The sequence below is a fragment of the Hyla sarda genome, unplaced genomic scaffold (genome assembly GCF_029499605.1).
Source record: "Hyla sarda isolate aHylSar1 unplaced genomic scaffold, aHylSar1.hap1 scaffold_307, whole genome shotgun sequence".
In the NCBI taxonomy this organism is placed as follows: Eukaryota; Metazoa; Chordata; class Amphibia; order Anura; family Hylidae; genus Hyla; species Hyla sarda.
In genome coordinates, this window is record NW_026609792.1 from 276,685 (window position 1) to 303,009 (window position 26,325).

Below are 26,325 nucleotides of genomic sequence, written 5' to 3' on the forward strand. Positions count from 1 at the left end.
ACAGCAGAACCTAAACCCATACCATTATTGCTAAGCAGCAAGACAGGGGCCCATTGCACTCCCACGGGGCCTTTTTAAATGCAATCCATAACCCGGATTTGCCAGGAACCCTTCTTACTCCTCCTACTTGCATGTGACACTGGGCTTAGGATCTGCATAGGAAACACACACACAAGCACACACCTACCTTTGTTGCCTGCAGATGCCTCCTTGGCTGTCCCCAAACGGTATCAAACCAACACCCACGGGAAGCTGTAAGCATAGAGGACATGCCTGCACCCCATTGGACTTACCTGTGTGGGTTAAATCCGGGTTATTTGACAACCTATGGCGGTGATGGTTCTGCTCAGGCAGAGCAGTGCTGATGCTCCTCATAAAGCTGTCGCTGCTGTGAAGGTTCTAGGTGACATCACAAATCCCTATGGTTACATACACAACAAAGCTGGGTTGTTGTTGTTTACACTCTGCAAGGCCTGTGGAAGTGAGTGACATCATAGCACTGTAGTTCTGAGGGTTCTAGATGGATGCAACAATCTCCTGTTGCTTCTATGAAGGCCATAATAGACGACATCACCAAACAGCTCCATAGTCACATACACAGCAAAGGAGAGATGTTGTTTACACCTAGTGATGTCAGTGGTATTGAGTGACATCACAGCACAGTGCTAAGGCTCCTGGGCCTGGACACAGCAGCGGCTGCAATATCTCAACGGAGAATACGTTTATGTATATGTGTGTGTGTGTGCGCGTATATATATATATATATATATATATATATATATATATATATATATTTCTCCGCCGAAATCACTTTTAAACCCATTTCCACCTTTTTTTCCCTTCTCTTCCTCTTACTTTTTTTTCACGTTTTTTTACGTTTTTCTCCTTTTCGCCTCTTTTCTGGGCGTATTATTCTTCTTTTTCTTCTTTTTTTTCGTCTAATGCATACCCCATCAGTGCAGCAATGCTTATTCAATACCGCCAGCAGATGGAGACACTGGGGGATAATTTTCTAAGGATTTATACTGATTTTTCCTGTCTGAATTTGTCGCACAGAAAGTTGCAGGCCAAATATGTGTGACATTTCTGCGACTTTAGCTTCTAGAGCATTTTTACAACATTATACATAGGTGCTGAATACATAAAAAGCGACTGTTCAGCGACAGACAAGTCGCATCGGCTGAAAGTAGGCCAGAATGTCAGTCCATGTTGGAGCAGGTTTAGATACAGTCTAAAGTATAGATCTCAAAGTCTGTGCACAGAATTTAGCAAGGGCCTCGCACCTTCTGATGCATCAGGTAGGTGCACAATAGCATAGCCTAACCCTCTGTACTTTGGTCTATATTGATGCGGGACATAGACAGCCAGCTGATGACCAATCCATTAGTGCAATGGATGGCTGGAAGCATTTGTCTTTGCCTTTGCAATACCACAGAAGCAATGCATGGTCAATGTACAGCAATGACACACCTGTGTGAACAGCCAGGAGACCCCCCCCCCCCCCCATGTTATGTTACATAGTTACATAGTTAGTACGGTCGAAAAAAGACATATGTCCATCAAGTTCAACCAGGGAATTAAGGGGTAGGGGTGTGGCGCGATATTGGGGAAGGGATGAGATTTTATATTTCTTCATAAGCATTAATCTTATTTTGTCAATTAGGAACATTCAGCACCCACCCGCTATCAAGGCAGCTGCCTATCATGTCATGCCCTACCTGCACAGGTGTGCTGGCTACTCAAATGATCCAATTAAGGAGGCCATTTAGTCAGCAGCAGCAGAAGTCCTGTGCCTGGACGCTCCAACAGCGGCCAGACACAAGCAGAAGCAGAAGCAGCAGAAGCAGCAGCAGCACCACCTTTTGTTTTTTGGCTGCAGCAGCAGCAAGGCCCACAGGGCTGGCTAGCTGGCTAGCCAGCAAGCAGGTAGCAATGAAAGTAGGAATCTTTCTTTTTAACCCTGTAAGGGGGTGGTGCACTGTACCCGAAGATACTGCCATATCGGGTCAATGCATAGGGCGACGGAAGCAAGCTTCGAAATCGGCCCCCGTTCTCAAAAATCCATTTAATATATGGTCCCCAGATAGGGGACGTATCAGATATTAAACTGATAAGAACAGATACTACACTTGATCTTAGCCAAAAGGCCGAGAAGCGATAACCGTGAAAGGGGCGGGCCCAACAAGGTGCCCTTCATGGGCACTATCACTGCTTGCTGTCAGGGAGGCTGCCAGACAATTTTCCATGCACACTCTGGGCTGGGGGGCAGTCAACCACCAGTACACACAGCAGAACCTAAACCCATACCATTATTGCTAAGCAGCAAGACAGGGGCCCATTGCACTCCCACGGGGCCTTTTTAAATGCAATCCATAACCCGGATTTGCCAGGAACCCTTCTTACTCCTCCTACTTGCATGTGACACTGGGCTTAGGATCTGCATAGGAAACACACACACAAGCACACACCTACCTTTGTTGCCTGCAGATGCCTCCTTGGCTGTCCCCAAACGGTATCAAACCAACACCCACGGGAAGCTGTAAGCATAGAGGACATGCCTGCACCCCATTGGACTTACCTGTGTGGGTTAAATCCGGGTTATTTGACAACCTATGGCGGTGATGGTTCTGCTCAGGCAGAGCAGTGCTGATGCTCCTCATAAAGCTGTCGCTGCTGTGAAGGTTCTAGGTGACATCACAAATCCCTATGGTTACATACACAACAAAGCTGGGTTGTTGTTGTTTACACTCTGCAAGGCCTGTGGAAGTGAGTGACATCATAGCACTGTAGTTCTGAGGGTTCTAGATGGATGCAACAATCTCCTGTTGCTTCTATGAAGGCCATAATAGACGACATCACCAAACAGCTCCATAGTCACATACACAGCAAAGGAGAGATGTTGTTTACACCTAGTGATGTCAGTGGTATTGAGTGACATCACAGCACAGTGCTAAGGCTCCTGGGCCTGGACACAGCAGCGGCTGCAATATCTCAACGGAGAATACGTTTATATATATGTGTGTGTGTGCGCGTATATATATATATATATATATATATATATATTTCTCCGCCGAAATCACTTTTAAACCCATTTCCACCTTTTTTTCCCTTCTCTTCCTCTTACTTTTTTTTCACGTTTTTTTACGTTTTTCTCCTTTTCGCCTCTTTTCTGGGCGTATTATTCTTCTTTTTCTTCTTTTTTTTCGTCTAATGCATACCCCATCAGTGCAGCAATGCTTATTCAATACCGCCAGCAGATGGAGACACTGGGGGATAATTTTCTAAGGATTTATACTGATTTTTCCTGTCTGAATTTGTCGCACAGAAAGTTGCAGGCCAAATATGTGTGACATTTCTGCGACTTTAGCTTCTAGAGCATTTTTACAACATTATACATAGGTGCTGAATACATAAAAAGCGACTGTTCAGCGACAGACAAGTCGCATCGGCTGAAAGTAGGCCAGAATGTCAGTCCATGTTGGAGCAGGTTTAGATACAGTCTAAAGTATAGATCTCAAAGTCTGTGCACAGAATTTAGCAAGGGCCTCGCACCTTCTGATGCATCAGGTAGGTGCACAATAGCATAGCCTAACCCTCTGTACTTTGGTCTATATTGATGCGGGACATAGACAGCCAGCTGATGACCAATCCATTAGTGCAATGGATGGCTGGAAGCATTTGTCTTTGCCTTTGCAATACCACAGAAGCAATGCATGGTCAATGTACAGCAATGACACACCTGTGTGAACAGCCAGGAGACCCCCCCCCCCCCCCATGTTATGTTACATAGTTACATAGTTAGTACGGTCGAAAAAAGACATATGTCCATCAAGTTCAACCAGGGAATTAAGGGGTAGGGGTGTGGCGCGATATTGGGGAAGGGATGAGATTTTATATTTCTTCATAAGCATTAATCTTATTTTGTCAATTAGGAACATTCAGCACCCACCCGCTATCAAGGCAGCTGCCTATCATGTCATGCCCTACCTGCACAGGTGTGCTGGCTACTCAAATGATCCAATTAAGGAGGCCATTTAGTCAGCAGCAGCAGAAGTCCTGTGCCTGGACGCTCCAACAGCGGCCAGACACAAGCAGAAGCAGAAGCAGCAGAAGCAGCAGCAGCACCACCTTTTGTTTTTTGGCTGCAGCAGCAGCAAGGCCCACAGGGCTGGCTAGCTGGCTAGCCAGCAAGCAGGTAGCAATGAAAGTAGGAATCTTTCTTTTTAACCCTGTAAGGGGGTGGTGCACTGTACCCGAAGATACTGCCATATCGGGTCAAGGCATAGGGCGACGGAAGCAAGCTTCGAAATCGGCCCCCGTTCTCAAAAATCCATTTAATATATGGTCCCCAGATAGGGGACGTATCAGATATTAAACTGATAAGAACAGATACTACACTTGATCTTAGCCAAAAGGCCGAGAAGCGATAACCGTGAAAGGGGCGGGCCCAACAAGGTGCCCTTCATGGGCACTATCACTGCTTGCTGTCAGGGAGGCTGCCAGACAATTTTCCATGCACACTCTGGGCTGGGGGGCAGTCAACCACCAGTACACACAGCAGAACCTAAACCCATACCATTATTGCTAAGCAGCAAGACAGGGGCCCATTGCACTCCCACGGGGCCTTTTTAAATGCAATCCATAACCCGGATTTGCCAGGAACCCTTCTTACTCCTCCTACTTGCATGTGACACTGGGCTTAGGATCTGCATAGGAAACACACACACAAGCACACACCTACCTTTGTTGCCTGCAGATGCCTCCTTGGCTGTCCCCAAACGGTATCAAACCAACACCCACGGGAAGCTGTAAGCATAGAGGACATGCCTGCACCCCATTGGACTTACCTGTGTGGGTTAAATCCGGGTTATTTGACAACCTATGGCGGTGATGGTTCTGCTCAGGCAGAGCAGTGCTGATGCTCCTCATAAAGCTGTCGCTGCTGTGAAGGTTCTAGGTGACATCACAAATCCCTATGGTTACATACACAACAAAGCTGGGTTGTTGTTGTTTACACTCTGCAAGGCCTGTGGAAGTGAGTGACATCATAGCACTGTAGTTCTGAGGGTTCTAGATGGATGCAACAATCTCCTGTTGCTTCTATGAAGGCCGTAATAGACGACATCACCAAACAGCTCCATAGTCACATACACAGCAAAGGAGAGATGTTGTTTACACCTAGTGATGTCAGTGGTATTGAGTGACATCACAGCACAGTGCTAAGGCTCCTGGGCCTGGACACAGCAGCGGCTGCAATATCTCAACGGAGAATACGTTTATATATATGTGTGTGTGTGCGCGTATATATATATATATATATATATATATATATATATATATTTCTCCGCCGAAATCACTTTTAAACCCATTTCCACCTTTTTTTCCCTTCTCTTCCTCTTACTTTTTTTTCACGTTTTTTTACGTTTTTCTCCTTTTCGCCTCTTTTCTGGGCGTATTATTCTTCTTTTTCTTCTTTTTTTTCGTCTAATGCATACCCCATCAGTGCAGCAATGCTTATTCAATACCGCCAGCAGATGGAGACACTGGGGGATAATTTTCTAAGGATTTATACTGATTTTTCCTGTCTGAATTTGTCGCACAGAAAGTTGCAGGCCAAATATGTGTGACATTTCTGCGACTTTAGCTTCTAGAGCATTTTTACAACATTATACATAGGTGCTGAATACATAAAAAGCGACTGTTCAGCGACAGACAAGTCGCATCGGCTGAAAGTAGGCCAGAATGTCAGTCCATGTTGGAGCAGGTTTAGATACAGTCTAAAGTATAGATCTCAAAGTCTGTGCACAGAATTTAGCAAGGGCCTCGCACCTTCTGATGCATCAGGTAGGTGCACAATAGCATAGCCTAACCCTCTGTACTTTGGTCTATATTGATGCGGGACATAGATAGCCAGCTGATGACCAATCCATTAGTGCAATGGATGGCTGGAAGCATTTGTCTTTGCCTTTGCAATACCACAGAAGCAATGCATGGTCAATGTACAGCAATGACACACCTGTGTGAACAGCCAGGAGACCCCCCCCCCCCCATGTTATGTTACATAGTTACATAGTTAGTACGGTCGAAAAAAGACATATGTCCATCAAGTTCAACCAGGGAATTAAGGGGTAGGGGTGTGGCGCGATATTGGGGAAGGGATGAGATTTTATATTTCTTCATAAGCATTAATCTTATTTTGTCAATTAGGAACATTCAGCACCCACCCGCTATCAAGGCAGCTGCCTATCATGTCATGCCCTACCTGCACAGGTGTGCTGGCTACTCAAATGATCCAATTAAGGAGGCCATTTAGTCAGCAGCAGCAGAAGTCCTGTGCCTGGACGCTCCAACAGCGGCCAGACACAAGCAGAAGCAGAAGCAGCAGAAGCAGCAGCAGCACCACCTTTTGTTTTTTGGCTGCAGCAGCAGCAAGGCCCACAGGGCTGGCTAGCTGGCTAGCCAGCAAGCAGGTAGCAATGAAAGTAGGAATCTTTCTTTTTAACCCTGTAAGGGGGTGGTGCACTGTACCCGAAGATACTGCCATATCGGGTCAATGCATAGGGCGACGGAAGCAAGCTTCGAAATCGGCCCCCGTTCTCAAAAATCCATTTAATATATGGTCCCCAGATAGGGGACGTATCAGATATTAAACTGATAAGAACAGATTTTTTATCTAAAGCCGAGGAACGTGCTTTCGATTCACCCAAAGTGCAAGAAAAAGTGCAAACGTGTTACACTAAAAAAACGTGCACAAAGGATGCGGTCTATCGCTAGCCCTTCTCCGATAGGAGAGAGGCCCCCCAACAAACCTTACCCTTCGCCTCCGGACCAAAAGGTACCTGCGAGGTTCCAGGTTCGATGTCCCTTTTCGCCGAAGCTACTAGGGGACCACAAATGCTCCCGGCATCCCCCTTGGCGTTAGCCAAGGTATCTGCCCGCAGAGCCGATTACGGTAGGTACCCTGCCAAGCAGGAGTACCCGGGGTGTTTGCAGGGAGGTGCGGAACCTAATGGCCACACACACCTCCCCTAGACCGCCAGGAGGGACACCCAGAAGGGCTACCGCATCCTGACAAATCCTGTGAACACACAACACGCAAAAAGTGACACAGTGAGACAAAAAAGAAATAAATAAGTGAATGTGTGCAGATATACTGCCCGGACATCCGGCCGGATCTATAAAAATTTCTCTGATCCTAGCCAGAAGGCCGGGAATCAAGAGGTGAGTGCCACAAGGTGAAGAGATTATGGTGCCCGTGCTTCAACTCAGTGAGTCTATCCTCCCAGTGAGTTTCGGCACCTCGGGGTCACCACTCCCCGAGGCACAAAAGTACCTCGGCTCTAGACCCTCTCAGCCTCATGGCGAGACCCGGAGGGAACAGGTCACATCGGGGCAGCCGTCGAGCTGATTCCTCAGAACCAGCCCCGGAAAGCCCTGGTACACCTGCATCCTCCATGCAGCACCCATCCCCACCAGCCCCATACCGGCGTTACGGTACACCGGCATGAAAAACTGATAAGAACAGATACTACACTTGATCTTAGCCAAAAGGCCGAGAAGCGATAACCGTGAAAGGGGCGGGCCCAACAAGGTGCCCTTCATGGGCACTATCACTGCTTGCTGTCAGGGAGGCTGCCAGACAATTTTCCATGCACACTCTGGGCTGGGGGGCAGTCAACCACCAGTACACACAGCAGAACCTAAACCCATACCATTATTGCTAAGCAGCAAGACAGGGGCCCATTGCACTCCCACGGGGCCTTTTTAAATGCAATCCATAACCCGGATTTGCCAGGAACCCTTCTTACTCCTCCTACTTGCATGTGACACTGGGCTTAGGATCTGCATAGGAAACACACACACAAGCACACACCTACCTTTGTTGCCTGCAGATGCCTCCTTGGCTGTCCCCAAACGGTATCAAACCAACACCCACGGGAAGCTGTAAGCATAGAGGACATGCCTGCACCCCATTGGACTTACCTGTGTGGGTTAAATCCGGGTTATTTGACAACCTATGGCGGTGATGGTTCTGCTCAGGCAGAGCAGTGCTGATGCTCCTCATAAAGCTGTCGCTGCTGTGAAGGTTCTAGGTGACATCACAAATCCCTATGGTTACATACACAACAAAGCTGGGTTGTTGTTGTTTACACTCTGCAAGGCCTGTGGAAGTGAGTGACATCATAGCACTGTAGTTCTGAGGGTTCTAGATGGATGCAACAATCTCCTGTTGCTTCTATGAAGGCCATAATAGACGACATCACCAAACAGCTCCATAGTCACATACACAGCAAAGGAGAGATGTTGTTTACACCTAGTGATGTCAGTGGTATTGAGTGACATCACAGCACAGTGCTAAGGCTCCTGGGCCTGGACACAGCAGCGGCTGCAATATCTCAACGGAGAATACGTTTATATATATGTGTGTGTGTGCGCGTATATATATATATATATATATATATATATATATATATATATATTTCTCCGCCGAAATCACTTTTAAACCCATTTCCACCTTTTTTTCCCTTCTCTTCCTCTTACTTTTTTTTCACGTTTTTTTACGTTTTTCTCCTTTTCGCCTCTTTTCTGGGCGTATTATTCTTCTTTTTCTTCTTTTTTTTCGTCTAATGCATACCCCATCAGTGCAGCAATGCTTATTCAATACCGCCAGCAGATGGAGACACTGGGGGATAATTTTCTAAGGATTTATACTGATTTTTCCTGTCTGAATTTGTCGCACAGAAAGTTGCAGGCCAAATATGTGTGACATTTCTGCGACTTTAGCTTCTAGAGCATTTTTACAACATTATACATAGGTGCTGAATACATAAAAAGCGACTGTTCAGCGACAGACAAGTCGCATCGGCTGAAAGTAGGCCAGAATGTCAGTCCATGTTGGAGCAGGTTTAGATACAGTCTAAAGTATAGATCTCAAAGTCTGTGCACAGAATTTAGCAAGGGCCTCGCACCTTCTGATGCATCAGGTAGGTGCACAATAGCATAGCCTAACCCTCTGTACTTTGGTCTATATTGATGCGGGACATAGACAGCCAGCTGATGACCAATCCATTAGTGCAATGGATGGCTGGAAGCATTTGTCTTTGCCTTTGCAATACCACAGAAGCAATGCATGGTCAATGTACAGCAATGACACACCTGTGTGAACAGCCAGGAGACCCCCCCCCCCCCCCCCCCATGTTATGTTACATAGTTACATAGTTAGTACGGTCGAAAAAAGACATATGTCCATCAAGTTCAACCAGGGAATTAAGGGGTAGGGGTGTGGCGCGATATTGGGGAAGGGATGAGATTTTATATTTCTTCATAAGCATTAATCTTATTTTGTCAATTAGGAACATTCAGCACCCACCCGCTATCAAGGCAGCTGCCTATCATGTCATGCCCTACCTGCACAGGTGTGCTGGCTACTCAAATGATCCAATTAAGGAGGCCATTTAGTCAGCAGCAGCAGAAGTCCTGTGCCTGGACGCTCCAACAGCGGCCAGACACAAGCAGAAGCAGAAGCAGCAGAAGCAGCAGCAGCACCACCTTTTGTTTTTTGGCTGCAGCAGCAGCAAGGCCCACAGGGCTGGCTAGCTGGCTAGCCAGCAAGCAGGTAGCAATGAAAGTAGGAATCTTTCTTTTTAACCCTGTAAGGGGGTGGTGCACTGTACCCGAAGATACTGCCATATCGGGTCAATGCATAGGGCGACGGAAGCAAGCTTCGAAATCGGCCCCCGTTCTCAAAAATCCATTTAATATATGGTCCCCAGATAGGGGACGTATCAGATATTAAACTGATAAGAACAGATTTTTTTTTTTAAGTTAGCCCTCAGAAACTCAATCAGAGTTCCAAGATCTTATTTGAACTCGATTGTTGCTCATCATCAGGTAACCCATTTTTTATTTCTTTTTAACACTAATGACCACGAAATAAAATCAATAAAAAAGATTTAACCAGAAAAAAAAAAACATACACATTTACAATAACAAACAAACATTGCTTTGACCAGTAATTAATCATAGAGAAATTCCATTTCTCCAGGCATATACCATTAAGAAATCTATCATTCCACGGTTTATCGTTCCTCTTATCATCTGTCTTTTTACCGGAAGTCCCAACCAAGATGGAACTTTATAAGTGTCCAAAAATCTGTCCATATCAGCTTGAAATGAAAAATACACTTTGTCTCTAGCTTCCTCGTACCGATTTCCATATTTCGACCTTAGTTCCATTAAATCCATATCAAATGGTTTTCTTTCCTTTTTTGGCATATTTTCCAACATGCCATCCAAAACACCTCCAAATTCCATTGGTACATAAACCTCTTCTTTCTTTTTCTTTTCTTCAGCCACTTTTCTGGCTGGAACTTCCTCCAACTCAGGTTCTACAATTTCTTCTTCTTCCCTACTCCTTTTAGCTGTTTCCTTTTTCGTTGTTTGTTTCTTGGGACATAAATTTACCAGGTGATCTTCCTCACCGCACAGATGACACTTCTTTTTTTTGTTGTTGTTGCAGGTGTCTGCTTCATGACCTCCCTCCTGGCACTTATAGCACCACGAGTGAGTACATAAGTCTTTCCCGTGCCCGTATTGTTTACATTTACGGCAAAATTCCTCCATCCCTGAATAGAACAAGTCACCATTGACCGATCCAATTTTGAATCGCCCAGGTGGATAAATCACTTTACCGTCAGGTTCCATTTTAAATTTAACTTTAAATTTCCATTTTGTAGTCCATAGGCCATATTGGTTCAGGACTTTTCCCTTTGACAGAATATTGTCACAGAATCTAGAAAGAAAAGTCTCAATGTCTTTCTCCAATATATATGGGCTATACATCCGTACCGTCAATATTTTCTCCTGGTTCGGAAAATGCGGGGTCACCTCCACACCCTCCAAAACTGGATTGGCCTTCTTTTGCTGGTACTTGCTGCAAAAAAAATTAAAGTCCTCTTCAGAAGCCAATATAACATCGTAGTGTCCATTTCTTGGGAATTCAAGCATAGACAGGATTTGTTCCTTCTTAATTTCCAGCAACTTGAATAAGATCTCCTCGACCACGAAACATAATCCTTTTCCTCTCTTACAGGTATCCAATAAGGAAATCCGGACTCCATTTCTGAGCTTAGCATACTCAGGGATGCCTTCTGATGATGCTCCACTTGATCCAGCCATGTCCATCAGGATAAACACCTCCCCCACTGTAAGCAGGTAGGTGGTGGTGATCGCTCCCCGTTGTCTGGGGACTAAGCCGGCTCCCTAATAGCAGCAGGGGGGTGAAGTCCCTCCGTTAAGAAGGACGATCCCCCCAGGCAAAGGAGCCGGGTACCCCAGACACCCTCTGGCCAGACCAAGTGAGCAGAACTACACTTGATCTTAGCCAAAAGGCCGAGAAGCGATAACCGTGAAAGGGGCGTGCCCAACAAGGTGCCCTTCATGGGCACTATCACTGCTTGCTGTCAGGGAGGCTGCCAGACAATTTTCCATGCACACTCTGGGCTGGGGGGCAGTCAACCACCAGTACACACAGCAGAACCTAAACCCATACCATTATTGCTAAGCAGCAAGACAGGGGCCCATTGCACTCCCACGGGGCCTTTTTAAATGCAATCCATAAGCCGGATTTGCCAGGAACCCTTCTTACTCCTCCTACTTGCATGTGACACTGGGCTTAGGATCTGCATAGGAAACACACACACAAGCACACACCTACCTTTGTTGCCTGCAGATGCCTCCTTGGCTGTCCCCAAACGGTATCAAACCAACACCCACGGGAAGCTGTAAGCATAGAGGACATGCCTGCACCCCATTGGACTTACCTGTGTGGGTTAAATCCGGGTTATTTGACAACCTATGGCGGTGATGGTTCTGCTCAGGCAGAGCAGTGCTGATGCTCCTCATAAAGCTGTCGCTGCTGTGAAGGTTCTAGGTGACATCACAAATCCCTATGGTTACATACACAACAAAGCTGGGTTGTTGTTGTTTACACTCTGCAAGGCCTGTGGAAGTGAGTGACATCATAGCACTGTAGTTCTGAGGGTTCTAGATGGATGCAACAATCTCCTGTTGCTTCTATGAAGGCCATAATAGACGACATCACCAAACAGCTCCATAGTCACATACACAGCAAAGGAGAGATGTTGTTTACACCTAGTGATGTCAGTGGTATTGAGTGACATCACAGCACAGTGCTAAGGCTCCTGGGCCTGGACACAGCAGCGGCTGCAATATCTCAACGGAGAATACGTTTATATATATGTGTGTGTGTGCGCGTATATATATATATATATATATATATTTCTCCGCCGAAATCACTTTTAAACCCATTTCCACCTTTTTTTCCCTTCTCTTCCTCTTACTTTTTTTTCACGTTTTTTTACGTTTTTCTCCTTTTCGCCTCTTTTCTGGGCGTATTATTCTTCTTTTTCTTCTTTTTTTTCGTCTAATGCATACCCCATCAGTGCAGCAATGCTTATTCAATACCGCCAGCAGATGGAGACACTGGGGGATAATTTTCTAAGGATTTATACTGATTTTTCCTGTCTGAATTTGTCGCACAGAAAGTTGCAGGCCAAATATGTGTGACATTTCTGCGACTTTAGCTTCTAGAGCATTTTTACAACATTATACATAGGTGCTGAATACATAAAAAGCGACTGTTCAGCGACAGACAAGTCGCATCGGCTGAAAGTAGGCCAGAATGTCAGTCCATGTTGGAGCAGGTTTAGATACAGTCTAAAGTATAGATCTCAAAGTCTGTGCACAGAATTTAGCAAGGGCCTCGCACCTTCTGATGCATCAGGTAGGTGCACAATAGCATAGCCTAACCCTCTGTACTTTGGTCTATATTGATGCGGGACATAGACAGCCAGCTGATGACCAATCCATTAGTGCAATGGATGGCTGGAAGCATTTGTCTTTGCCTTTGCAATACCACAGAAGCAATGCATGGTCAATGTACAGCAATGACACACCTGTGTGAACAGCCAGGAGACCCCCCCCCCCCCCCCCCATGTTATGTTACATAGTTACATAGTACGGTCGAAAAAAGACATATGTCCATCAAGTTCAACCAGGGAATTAAGGGGTAGGGGTGTGGCGCGATATTGGGGAAGGGATGAGATTTTATATTTCTTCATAAGCATTAATCTTATTTTGTCAATTAGGAACATTCAGCACCCACCCGCTATCAAGGCAGCTGCCTATCATGTCATGCCCTACCTGCACAGGTGTGCTGGCTACTCAAATGATCCAATTAAGGAGGCCATTTAGTCAGCAGCAGCAGAAGTCCTGTGCCTGGACGCTCCAACAGCGGCCAGACACAAGCAGAAGCAGAAGCAGCAGAAGCAGCAGCAGCACCACCTTTTGTTTTTTGGCTGCAGCAGCAGCAAGGCCCACAGGGCTGGCTAGCTGGCTAGCCAGCAAGCAGGTAGCAATGAAAGTAGGAATCTTTCTTTTTAACCCTGTAAGGGGGTGGTGCACTGTACCCGAAGATACTGCCATATCGGGTCAATGCATAGGGCGACGGAAGCAAGCTTCGAAATCGGCCCCCGTTCTCAAAAATCCATTTAATATATGGTCCCCAGATAGGGGACGTATCAGATATTAAACTGATAAGAACAGATTTTTTTTTTTTTTTTTTTTTTATCTAAAGCCGAGGAACGTGCTTTCGATTCACCCAAAGTGCAAGAAAAAGTGCAAACGTGTTACACAAAAAAAAACGTGCACAAAGGATGCGGTCTATCGCAAGCCCTTCTCCGATAGGAGAGAGGCCCCCCAACAAACCTTACCCTTCGCCTCCGGACCAAAAGGTACCTGCGAGGTTCCAGGTTCGATGTCCCTTTTCGCCGAAGCTACTAGGGGACCACAAATGCTCCCGGCATCCCCCTTGGCGTTAGCCAAGGTATCTGCCCGCAGAGCCGATTACGGTAGGTACCCTGCCAAAGCAGGAGTACCCGGGGTGTTTGCAGGGAGGTGCGGAACCTAATGGCCACACACACCTCCCCTAGACCGCCAGGAGGGACACCCAGAAGGGCTACCGCATCCTGACAAATCCTGTGAACACACAACACGCAAAAAGTGACACAGTGAGACAAAAAAGAAATAAATAAGTGAATGTGTGCAGATATACTGCCCGGACATTCGGCCGGATCTATAAAAATTTCTCTGATCCTAGCCAGAAGGCCGGGAATCAAGAGGTGAGTGCCACAAGGTGAAGAGATTATGGTGCCCGTGCGTCAACTCAGTGAGTCTATTCTCCCAGTGAGTTTCGGCACCTCGGGGTCACCACTCCCCGAGGCACAAAAGTACCTCGGCTCTAGACCCTCTCAGCCTCATGGCGAGACCCGGAGGGAACAGGTCACATCGGGGCAGCCGTCGAGCTGATTCCTCAGAACCAGCCCCGGAAAGCCCTGGTACACCTGCATCCTCCATGCAGCACCCATCCCCACCAGCCCCATACCGGCGTTACTGTCCACCGGCATGAAAAACTGATAAGAACAGATACTACACTTGATCTTAGCCAAAAGGCCGAGAAGCGATAACCGTGAAAGGGGCGGGCCCAACAAGGTGCCCTTCATGGGCACTATCACTGCTTGCTGTCAGGGAGGCTGCCAGACAATTTTCCATGCACACTCTGGGCTGGGGGGCAGTCAACCACCAGTACACACAGCAGAACCTAAACCCATACCATTATTGCTAAGCAGCAAGACAGGGGCCCATTGCACTCCCACGGGGCCTTTTTAAATGCAATCCATAACCCGGATTTGCCAGGAACCCTTCTTACTCCTCCTACTTGCATGTGACACTGGGCTTAGGATCTGCATAGGAAACACACACACAAGCACACACCTACCTTTGTTGCCTGCAGATGCCTCCTTGGCTGTCCCCAAACGGTATCAAACCAACACCCACGGGAAGCTGTAAGCATAGAGGACATGCCTGCACCCCATTGGACTTACCTGTGTGGGTTAAATCCGGGTTATTTGACAACCTATGGCGGTGATGGTTCTGCTCAGGCAGAGCAGTGCTGATGCTCCTCATAAAGCTGTCGCTGCTGTGAAGGTTCTAGGTGACATCACAAATCCCTATGGTTACATACACAACAAAGCTGGGTTGTTGTTGTTTACACTCTGCAAGGCCTGTGGAAGTGAGTGACATCATAGCACTGTAGTTCTGAGGGTTCAAGATGGATGCAACAATCTCCTGTTGCTTCTATGAAGGCCGTAATAGACGACATCACCAAACAGCTCCATAGTCACATACACAGCAAAGGAGAGATGTTGTTTACACCTAGTGATGTCAGTGGTATTGAGTGACATCACAGCACAGTGCTAAGGCTCCTGGGCCTGGACACAGCAGCGGCTGCAATATCTCAACGGAGAATACGTTTATATCTATGTGTGTGTGTGCGCATATATATATATATATATATATATATATATATATATATATATATATTTCTCCGCCGAAATCACTTTTAAACCCATTTCCACCTTTTTTTCCCTTCTCTTCCTCTTACTTTTTTTTCACGTTTTTTTTACGTTTTTCTCCTTTTCGCCTCTTTTCTGGGCGTATTATTCTTCTTTTTCTTCTTTTTTTTCGTCTAATGCATACCCCATCAGTGCAGCAATGCTTATTCAATACCGCCAGCAGATGGAGACACTGGGGGATAATTTTCTAAGGATTTATACTGATTTTTCCTGTCTGAATTTGTCGCACAGAAAGTTGCAGGCCAAATATGTGTGACATTTCTGCGACTTTAGCTTCTAGAGCATTTTTACAACATTATACATAGGTGCTGAATACATAAAAAGCGACTGTTCAGCGACAGACAAGTCGCATCGGCTGAAAGTAGGCCAGAATGTCAGTCCATGTTGGAGCAGGTTTAGATACAGTCTAAAGCATAGATCTCAAAGTCTGTGCACAGAATTTAGCAAGGGCCTCGCACCTTCTGATGCATCAGGTAGGTGCACAATAGCATAGCCTAACCCTCTGTACTTTGGTCTATATTGATGCGGGACATAGACAGCCAGCTGATGACCAATCCATTAGTGCAATGGATGGCTGGAAGCATTTGTCTTTGCCTTTGCAATACCACAGAAGCAATGCATGGTCAATGTACAGCAATGACACACCTGTGTGAACAGCCAGGAGACCCCCCCCCCCCCCCCCCCATGTTATGTTACATAGTTACATAGTTAGTACGGTCGAAAAAAGACATATGTCCATCAAGTTCAACCAGGGAATTAAGGGGTAGGGGTGTGGCGCGATATTGGGGAAGGGATGAGATTTTATATTTCTTCATAAGCATTAATCTTATTTTGTCAATTAGGAACATTCAGCACCCACCCGCTATCAAGGCAGCTGCCTATCATGTCATGCCCTACCTGCACAGGTGTGCTGGCTACTCAAATGATCCAATTAAGGAGGCCATTTAGTCAGCAGCAGCAGAAGTCCTGTGCCTGGACGCTCCAACAGGGGCCAGACACAAGCAGAAGCAGAAGCAGCAGCAGCACCACCTTTTGTTTTTTGGCTGCAGCAGCAGCAAGGCCCACAGGGCTGGCTAGCTGGCTAGCCAGCAAGCAGGTAGCAATGAAAGTAGGAATCTTTCTTTTTAACCCTGTAAGGGGGTGGTGCACTGTACCCGAAGATACTGCCATATCGGGTCAATGCATAGGGCGACGGAAGCAAGCTTCGAAATCGGCCCCCGTTCTCAAAAATCCATTTAATATATGGTCCCCAGATAGGGGACGTATCAGATATTAAACTGATAAGAACAGATACTACACTTGATCTTAGCCAAAAGGCCGAGAAGCGATAACCGTGAAAGGGGCGGGCCCAACAAGGTCCCCTTCATGGGCACTATCACTGCTTGCTGTCAGGGAGGCTGCCAGACAATTTTCCATGCACACTCTGGGCTGGGGGGCAGTCAACCACCAGTACACACAGCAGAACCTAAACCCATACCATTATTGCTAAGCAGCAAGACAGGGGCCCATTGCACTCCCACGGGGCCTTTTTAAATGCAATCCATAACCCGGATTTGCCAGGAACCCTTCTTACTCCTCCTACTTGCATGTGACACTGGGCTTAGGATCTGCATAGGAAACACACACACAAGCACACACCTACCTTTGTTGCCTGCAGATGCCTCCTTGGCTGTCCCCAAACGGTATCAAACCAACACCCACGGGAAGCTGTAAGCATAGAGGACATGCCTGCACCCCATTGGACTTACCTGTGTGGGTTAAATCCGGGTTATTTGACAACCTATGGCGGTGATGGTTCTGCTCAGGCAGAGCAGTGCTGATGCTCCTCATAAAGCTGTCGCTGCTGTGAAGGTTCTAGGTGACATCACAAATCCCTATGGTTACATACACAACAAAGCTGGGTTGTTGTTGTTTACACTCTGCAAGGCCTGTGGAAGTGAGTGACATCATAGCACTGTAGTTCTGAGGGTTCAAGATGGATGCAACAATCTCCTGTTGCTTCTATGAAGGCCGTAATAGACGACATCACCAAACAGCTCCATAGTCACATACACAGCAAAGGAGAGATGTTGTTTACACCTAGTGATGTCAGTGGTATTGAGTGACATCACAGCACAGTGCTAAGGCTCCTGGGCCTGGACACAGCAGCGGCTGCAATATCTCAACGGAGAATACGTTTATATCTATGTGTGTGTGTGCGCATATATATATATATATATATATATATATATATATATATTTCTCCGCCGAAATCACTTTTAAACCCATTTCCACCTTTTTTTCCCTTCTCTTCCTCTTACTTTTTTTTCACGTTTTTTTACGTTTTTCTCCTTTTCGCCTCTTTTCTGGGCGTATTATTCTTCTTTTTCTTCTTTTTTTTCGTCTAATGCATACCCATCAGTGCAGCAATGCTTATTCAATACCGCCAGCAGATGGAGACACTGGGGGATAATTTTCTAAGGATTTATACTGATTTTTCCTGTCTGAATTTGTCGCACAGAAAGTTGCAGGCCAAATATGTGTGACATTTCTGCGACTTTAGCTTCTAGAGCATTTTTACAACATTATACATAGGTGCTGAATACATAAAAAGCGACTGTTCAGCGACAGACAAGTCGCATCGGCTGAAAGTAGGCCAGAATGTCAGTCCATGTTGGAGCAGGTTTAGATACAGTCTAAAGCATAGATCTCAAAGTCTGTGCACAGAATTTAGCAAGGGCCTCGCACCTTCTGATGCATCAGGTAGGTGCACAATAGCATAGCCTAACCCTCTGTACTTTGGTCTATATTGATGCGGGACATAGACAGCCAGCTGATGACCAATCCATTAGTGCAATGGATGGCTGGAAGCATTTGTCTTTGCCTTTGCAATACCACAGAAGCAATGCATGGTCAATGTACAGCAATGACACACCTGTGTGAACAGCCAGGAGACCCCCCCCCCCCCCCCCCATGTTATGTTACATAGTTACATAGTTAGTACGGTCGAAAAAAGACATATGTCCATCAAGTTCAACCAGGGAATTAAGGGGTAGGGGTGTGGCGCGATATTGGGGAAGGGATGAGATTTTATATTTCTTCATAAGCATTAATCTTATTTTGTCAATTAGGAACATTCAGCACCCACCCGCTATCAAGGCAGCTGCCTATCATGTCATGCCCTACCTGCACAGGTGTGCTGGCTACTCAAATGATCCAATTAAGGAGGCCATTTAGTCAGCAGCAGCAGAAGTCCTGTGCCTGGACGCTCCAACAGGGGCCAGACACAAGCAGAAGCAGAAGCAGCAGCAGCACCACCTTTTGTTTTTTGGCTGCAGCAGCAGCAAGGCCCACAGGGCTGGCTAGCTGGCTAGCCAGCAAGCAGGTAGCAATGAAAGTAGGAATCTTTCTTTTTAACCCTGTAAGGGGGTGGTGCACTGTACCCGAAGATACTGCCATATCGGGTCAATGCATAGGGCGACGGAAGCAAGCTTCGAAATCGGCCCCCGTTCTCAAAAATCCATTTAATATATGGTCCCCAGATAGGGGACGTATCAGATATTAAACTGATAAGAACAGATACTACACTTGATCTTAGCCAAAAGGCCGAGAAGCGATAACCGTGAAAGGGGCGGGCCCAACAAGGTCCCCTTCATGGGCACTATCACTGCTTGCTGTCAGGGAGGCTGCCAGACAATTTTCCATGCACACTCTGGGCTGGGGGGCAGTCAACCACCAGTACACACAGCAGAACCTAAACCCATACCATTATTGCTAAGCAGCAAGACAGGGGCCCATTGCACTCCCACGGGGCCTTTTTAAATGCAATCCATAACCCGGATTTGCCAGGAACCCTTCTTACTCCTCCTACTTGCATGTGACACTGGGCTTAGGATCTGCATAGGAAACACACACACAAAGCACACACCTACCTTTGTTGCCTGCAGATGCCTCCTTGGCTGTCCCCAAACGGTATCAAACCAACACCCACGGGAAGCTGTAAGCATAGAGGACATGCCTGCACCCCATTGGACTTACCTGTGTGGGTTAAATCCGGGTTATTTGACAACCTATGGCGGTGATGGTTCTGCTCAGGCAGAGCAGTGCTGATGCTCCTCATAAAGCTGTCGCTGCTGTGAAGGTTCTAGGTGACATCACAAATCCCTATGGTTACATACACAACAAAGCTGGGTTGTTGTTGTTTACACTCTGCAAGGCCTGTGGAAGTGAGTGACATCATAGCACTGTAGTTCTGAGGGTTCAAGATGGATGCAACAATCTCCTGTTGCTTCTATGAAGGCCGTAATAGACGACATCACCAAACAGCTCCATAGTCACATACACAGCAAAGGAGAGATGTTGTTTACACCTAGTGATGTCAGTGGTATTGAGTGACATCACAGCACAGTGCTAAGGCTCCTGGGCCTGGACACAGCAGCGGCTGCAATATCTCAACGGAGAATACGTTTATATCTATGTGTTTGTGTGCGCATATATATATATATATATATATATATATATATATATATTTCTCCGCCGAAATCACTTTTAAACCCATTTCCACCTTTTTTTTCCCTTCTCTTCCTCTTACTTTTTTTTCACGTTTTTTTACGTTTTTCTCCTTTTCGCCTCTTTTCTGGGCGTATTATTCTTCTTTTTCTTCTTTTTTTTCGTCTAATGCATACCCCATCAGTGCAGCAATGCTTATTCAATACCGCCAGCAGATGGAGACACTGGGGGATAATTTTCTAAGGATTTATACTGATTTTTCCTGTCTGAATTTGTCGCACAGAAAGTTGCAGGCCAAATATGTGTGACATTTCTGCGACTTTAGCTTCTAGAGCATTTTTACAACATTATACATAGGTGCTGAATACATAAAAAGCGACTGTTCAGCGACAGACAAGTCGCATCGGCTGAAAGTAGGCCAGAATGTCAGTCCATGTTGGAGCAGGTTTAGATACAGTCTAAAGCATAGATCTCAAAGTCTGTGCACAGAATTTAGCAAGGGCCTCGCACCTTCTGATGCATCAGGTAGGTGCACAATAGCATAGCCTAACCCTCTGTACTTTGGTCTATATTGATGCGGGACATAGACAGCCAGCTGATGACCAATCCATTAGTGCAATGGATGGCTGGAAGCATTTGTCTTTGCCTTTGCAATACCACAGAAGCAATGCATGGTCAATGTACAGCAATGACACACCTGTGTGAACAGCCAGGAGACCCCCCCCCCCCCCCCCCATGTTATGTTACATAGTTACATAGTTAGTACGGTCGAAAAAAGACATATGTCCATCAAGTTCAACCAGGGAATTAAGGGGTAGGGGTGTGGCGCGATATTGGGGAAGGGATGAGATTTTATATTTCTTCATAAGCATTAATCTTATTTTGTCAATTAGGAACATTCAGCACCCACCCGCTATCAAGGCAGCTGCCTATCATGTCATGCCCTACCTGCACAGGTGTGCTGGCTACTCAAATGATCCAATTAAGGAGGCCATTTAGTCAGCAGCAGCAGAAGTCCTGTGCCTGGACGCTCCAACAGGGGCCAGACACAAGCAGAAGCAGAAGCAGCAGAAGCAGCAGCAGCACCACCTTTTGTTTTTTGGCTGCAGCAGCAGCAAGGCCCACAGGGCTGGCTAGCTGGCTAGCCAGCAAGCAGGTAGCAATGAAAGTAGGAATCTTTCTTTTTAACCCTGTAAGGGGGTGGTGCACTGTACCCGAAGATACTGCCATATCGGGTCAATGCATAGGGCGACGGAAGCAAGCTTCGAAATCGGCCCCCGTTCTCAAAAATCCATTTAATATATGGTCCCCAGATAGGGGACGTATCAGATATTAAACTGATAAGAACAGATACTACACTTGATCTTAGCCAAAAGGCCGAGAAGCGATAACCGTGAAAGGGGCGGGCCCAACAAGGTCCCCTTCATGGGCACTATCACTGCTTGCTGTCAGGGAGGCTGCCAGACAATTTTCCATGCACACTCTGGGCTGGGGGGCAGTCAACCACCAGTACACACAGCAGAACCTAAACCCATACCATTATTGCTAAGCAGCAAGACAGGGGCCCATTGCACTCTTCATAAGCATTTTTAAATGCAATCCATAACCCGGATTTGCCAGGAACCCTTCTTACTCCTCCTACTTGCATGTGACACTGGGCTTAGGATCTGCATAGGAAACACACACACAAGCACACACCTACCTTTGTTGCCTGCAGATGCCTCCTTGGCTGTCCCCAAACGGTATCAAACCAACACCCACGGGAAGCTGTAAGCATAGAGGACATGCCTGCACCCCATTGGACTTACCTGTGTGGGTTAAATCCGGGTTATTTGACAACCTATGGCGGTGATGGTTCTGCTCAGGCAGAGCAGTGCTGATGCTCCTCATAAAGCTGTCGCTGCTGTGAAGGTTCTAGGTGACATCACAAATCCCTATGGTTACATACACAACAAAGCTGGGTTGTTGTTGTTTACACTCTGCAAGGCCTGTGGAAGTGAGTGACATCATAGCACTGTAGTTCTGAGGGTTCAAGATGGATGCAACAATCTCCTGTTGCTTCTATGAAGGCCGTAATAGACGACATCACCAAACAGCTCCATAGTCACATACACAGCAAAGGAGAGATGTTGTTTACACCTAGTGATGTCAGTGGTATTGAGTGACATCACAGCACAGTGCTAAGGCTCCTGGGCCTGGACACAGCAGCGGCTGCAATATCTCAACGGAGAATACGTTTATATCTATGTGTGTGTGTGCGCGTATATATATATATATATATATATATATATATATATATATATATTTCTCCGCCGAAATCACTTTTAAACCCATTTCCACCTTTTTTTCCCTTCTCTTCCTCTTACTTTTTTTTCCACGTTTTTTTACGTTTTTCTCCTTTTCGCCTCTTTTCTGGGCGTATTATTCTTCTTTTTCTTCTTTTTTTTCGTCTAATGCATACCCCATCAGTGCAGCAATGCTTATTCAATACCGCCAGCAGATGGAGACACTGGGGGATAATTTTCTAAGGAGCCAGGAGACCCCCCCCCCCCCCCCCCCCCATGTTATGTTACATAGTTACATAGTTAGTACGGTCGAAAAAAGACATATGTCCATCAAGTTCAACCAGGGAATTAAGGGGTAGGGGTGTGGCGCGATATTGGGGAAGGGATGAGATTTTATATTTCTTCATAAGCATTAATCTTATTTTGTCAATTAGGAACATTCAGCACCCACCCGCTATCAAGGCAGCTGCCTATCATGTCATGCCCTACCTGCACAGGTGTGCTGGCTACTCAAATGATCCAATTAAGGAGGCCATTTAGTCAGCAGCAGCAGAAGTCCTGTGCCTGGACGCTCCAACAGGGGCCAGACACAAGCAGAAGCAGAAGCAGCAGAAGCAGCAGCAGCACCACCTTTTGTTTTTTGGCTGCAGCAGCAGCAAGGCCCACAGGGCTGGCTAGCTGGCTAGCCAGCAAGCAGGTAGCAATGAAAGTAGGAATCTTTCTTTTTAACCCTGTAAGGGGGTGGTGCACTGTACCCGAAGATACTGCCATATCGGGTCAATGCATAGGGCGACGGAAGCAAGCTTCGAAATCGGCCCCCGTTCTCAAAAATCCATTTAATATATGGTCCCCAGATAGGGGACGTATCAGATATTAAACTGATAAGAACAGATACTACACTTGATCTTAGCCAAAAGGCCGAGAAGCGATAACCGTGAAAGGGGCGGGCCCAACAAGGTCCCCTTCATGGGCACTATCACTGCTTGCTGTCAGGGAGGCTGCCAGACAATTTTCCATGCACACTCTGGGCTGGGGGGCAGTCAACCACCAGTACACACAGCAGAACCTAAACCCATACCATTATTGCTAAGCAGCAAGACAGGGGCCCATTGCACTCCCATGGGGCCTTTTTAAATGCAATCCATAACCCGGATTTGCCAGGAACCCTTCTTACTCCTCCTACTTGCATGACACTGGGCTTAGGATCTGCATAGGAAACACACACACAAGCACACACCTACCTTTGTTGCCTGCAGATGCCTCCTTGGCTGTCCCCAAACGGTATCAAACCAACACCCACGGGAAGCTGTAAGCATAGAGGACATGCCTGCACCCCATTGGACTTACCTGTGTGGGTTAAATCCGGGTTATTTGACAACCTATGGCGGTGATGGTTCTGCTCAGGCAGAGCAGTGCTGATGCTCCTCATAAAGCTGTCGCTGCTGTGAAGGTTCTAGGTGACATCACAAATCCCTATGGTTACATACACAACAAAGCTGGGTTGTTGTTGTTTACACTCTGCAAGGCCTGTGGAAGTGAGTGACATCATAGCACTGTAGTTCTGAGGGTTCAAGATGGATGCAACAATCTCCTGTTGCTTCTATGAAGGCCATAATAGACGACATCACCAAACAGCTCCATAGTCACATACACAGCAAAGGAGAGATGTTGTTTACACCTAGTGATGTCAGTGGTATTGAGTGACATCACAGCACAGTGCTAAGGCTCCTGGGCCTGGACACAGCAGCGGCTGCAATATCTCAACGGAGAATACGTTTATATCTATGTGTGTGTGTGCGCATATATATATATATATATATATATATATATATATATATATATATATATATATATTTCTCCGCCGAAATCACTTTTAAACCCATTTCCACCTTTTTTTCCCTTCTCTTCCTCTTACTTTTTTTTCACGTTTTTTTACGTTTTTCTCCTTTTCGCCTCTTTTCTGGGCGTATTATTCTTCTTTTTCTTCTTTTTTTTCGTCTAATGCATACCCCATCAGTGCAGCAATGCTTATTCAATACCGCCAGCAGATGGAGACACTGGGGGATAATTTTCTAAGGATTTATACTGATTTTTCCTGTCTGAATTTGTCGCACAGAAAGTTGCAGGCCAAATATGTGTGACATTTCTGCGACTTTAGCTTCTAGAGCATTTTTACAACATTATACATAGGTGCTGAATACATAAAAAGCGACTGTTCAGCGACAGACAAGTCGCATCGGCTGAAAGTAGGCCAGAATGTCAGTCCATGTTGGAGCAGGTTTAGATACAGTCTAAAGCATAGATCTCAAAGTCTGTGCACAGAATTTAGCAAGGGCCTCGCACCTTCTGATGCATCAGGTAGGTGCACAATAGCATAGCCTAACCCTCTGTACTTTGGTCTATATTGATGCGGGACATAGACAGCCAGCTGATGACCAATCCATTAGTGCAATGGATGGCTGGAAGCATTTGTCTTTGCCTTTGCAATACCACAGAAGCAATGCATGGTCAATGTACAGCAATGACACACCTGTGTGAACAGCCAGGAGACCCCCCCCCCCCATGTTATGTTACATAGTTACATAGTTAGTACGGTCGAAAAAAGACATATGTCCATCAAGTTCAACCAGGGAATTAAGGGGTAGGGGTGTGGCGCGATATTGGGGAAGGGATGAGATTTTATATTTCTTCATAAGCATTAATCTTATTTTGTCAATTAGGAACATTCAGCACCCACCCGCTATCAAGGCAGCTGCCTATCATGTCATGCCCTACCTGCACAGGTGTGCTGGCTACTCAAATGATCCAATTAAGGAGGCCATTTAGTCAGCAGCAGCAGAAGTCCTGTGCCTGGACGCTCCAACAGGGGCCAGACACAAGCAGAAGCAGAAGCAGCAGAAGCAGCAGCAGCACCACCTTTTGTTTTTTGGCTGCAGCAGCAGCAAGGCCCACAGGGCTGGCTAGCTGGCTAGCCAGCAAGCAGGTAGCAATGAAAGTAGGAATCTTTCTTTTTAACCCTGTAAGGGGGTGGTGCACTGTACCCGAAGATACTGCCATATCGGGTCAATGCATAGGGCGACGGAAGCAAGCTTCGAAATCGGCCCCCGTTCTCAAAAATCCATTTAATATATGGTCCCCAGATAGGGGACGTATCAGATATTAAACTGATAAGAACAGATACTACACTTGATCTTAGCCAAAAGGCCGAGAAGCGATAACCGTGAAAGGGGCGGGCCCAACAAGGTCCCCTTCATGGGCACTATCACTGCTTGCTGTCAGGGAGGCTGCCAGACAATTTTCCATGCACACTCTGGGCTGGGGGGCAGTCAACCACCAGTACACACAGCAGAACCTAAACCCATACCATTATTGCTAAGCAGCAAGACAGGGGCCCATTGCACTCCCACGGGGCCTTTTTAAATGCAATCCATAACCCGGATTTGCCAGGAACCCTTCTTACTCCTCCTACTTGCATGTGACACTGGGCTTAGGATCTGCATAGGAAACACACACACAAGCACACACCTACCTTTGTTGCCTGCAGATGAGATGCCTCCTTGGCTGTCCCCAAACGGTATCAAACCAACACCCACGGGAAGCTGTAAGCATAGAGGACATGCCTGCACCCCATTGGACTTACCTGTGTGGGTTAAATCCGGGTTATTTGACAACCTATGGCGGTGATGGTTCTGCTCAGGCAGAGCAGTGCTGATGCTCCTCATAAAGCTGTCGCTGCTGTGAAGGTTCTAGGTGACATCACAAATCCCTATGGTTACATACACAACAAAGCTGGGTTGTTGTTGTTTACACTCTGCAAGGCCTGTGGAAGTGAGTGACATCATAGCACTATAGTTCTGAGGGTTCAAGATGGATGCAACAATCTCCTGTTGCTTCTATGAAGGCCGTAATAGACGACATCACCAAACAGCTCCATAGTCACATACACAGCAAAGGAGAGATGTTGTTTACACCTAGTGATGTCAGTGGTATTGAGTGACATCACAGCACAGTGCTAAGGCTCCTGGGCCTGGACACAGCAGCGGCTGCAATATCTCAAC

At 46.5% G+C, this 26,325-nt stretch overlaps 10 non-coding genes and 2 pseudogenes across 10 annotated transcripts; all 12 read right to left on the reverse strand.

Annotated features, from left to right (window-relative positions):
* Positions 1 to 1,968: 1,968 nt before the first annotated feature.
* Positions 1,969 to 2,159, reverse strand: LOC130328449 (U2 spliceosomal RNA). Its single transcript, XR_008872433.1, has one exon. It is a non-coding gene; the product is annotated as a U2 spliceosomal RNA (small nuclear RNA).
* A 2,078-nt stretch (positions 2,160 to 4,237) lies between these two features.
* Positions 4,238 to 4,428, reverse strand: LOC130328374 (U2 spliceosomal RNA). The gene has a single exon (XR_008872381.1). It is a non-coding gene; the product is annotated as a U2 spliceosomal RNA (small nuclear RNA).
* Positions 4,429 to 6,512: 2,084 nt separating this feature from the next.
* LOC130328377 (U2 spliceosomal RNA) lies at positions 6,513 to 6,722 on the reverse strand (annotated as a pseudogene).
* A 732-nt stretch (positions 6,723 to 7,454) lies between these two features.
* LOC130328405 (U2 spliceosomal RNA) lies at positions 7,455 to 7,564 on the reverse strand (annotated as a pseudogene).
* A 2,094-nt stretch (positions 7,565 to 9,658) lies between these two features.
* On the reverse strand, positions 9,659 to 9,845 carry LOC130328378 (U2 spliceosomal RNA). Its single transcript, XR_008872384.1, has one exon. It is a non-coding gene; the product is annotated as a U2 spliceosomal RNA (small nuclear RNA).
* A 3,629-nt stretch (positions 9,846 to 13,474) lies between these two features.
* LOC130328388 (U2 spliceosomal RNA) lies at positions 13,475 to 13,662 on the reverse strand. Its single transcript, XR_008872388.1, has one exon. It is a non-coding gene; the product is annotated as a U2 spliceosomal RNA (small nuclear RNA).
* Positions 13,663 to 14,356: 694 nt separating this feature from the next.
* Positions 14,357 to 14,544, reverse strand: LOC130328409 (U2 spliceosomal RNA). The gene has a single exon (XR_008872401.1). It is a non-coding gene; the product is annotated as a U2 spliceosomal RNA (small nuclear RNA).
* A 2,088-nt stretch (positions 14,545 to 16,632) lies between these two features.
* LOC130328450 (U2 spliceosomal RNA) lies at positions 16,633 to 16,823 on the reverse strand. The gene has a single exon (XR_008872434.1). It is a non-coding gene; the product is annotated as a U2 spliceosomal RNA (small nuclear RNA).
* A 2,077-nt stretch (positions 16,824 to 18,900) lies between these two features.
* On the reverse strand, positions 18,901 to 19,091 carry LOC130328451 (U2 spliceosomal RNA). Its single transcript, XR_008872435.1, has one exon. It is a non-coding gene; the product is annotated as a U2 spliceosomal RNA (small nuclear RNA).
* Positions 19,092 to 21,180: 2,089 nt separating this feature from the next.
* LOC130328452 (U2 spliceosomal RNA) lies at positions 21,181 to 21,371 on the reverse strand. The gene has a single exon (XR_008872436.1). It is a non-coding gene; the product is annotated as a U2 spliceosomal RNA (small nuclear RNA).
* A 1,635-nt stretch (positions 21,372 to 23,006) lies between these two features.
* Positions 23,007 to 23,197, reverse strand: LOC130328453 (U2 spliceosomal RNA). Its single transcript, XR_008872437.1, has one exon. It is a non-coding gene; the product is annotated as a U2 spliceosomal RNA (small nuclear RNA).
* A 2,095-nt stretch (positions 23,198 to 25,292) lies between these two features.
* LOC130328454 (U2 spliceosomal RNA) lies at positions 25,293 to 25,483 on the reverse strand. The gene has a single exon (XR_008872438.1). It is a non-coding gene; the product is annotated as a U2 spliceosomal RNA (small nuclear RNA).
* Positions 25,484 to 26,325: the final 842 nt, after the last annotated feature.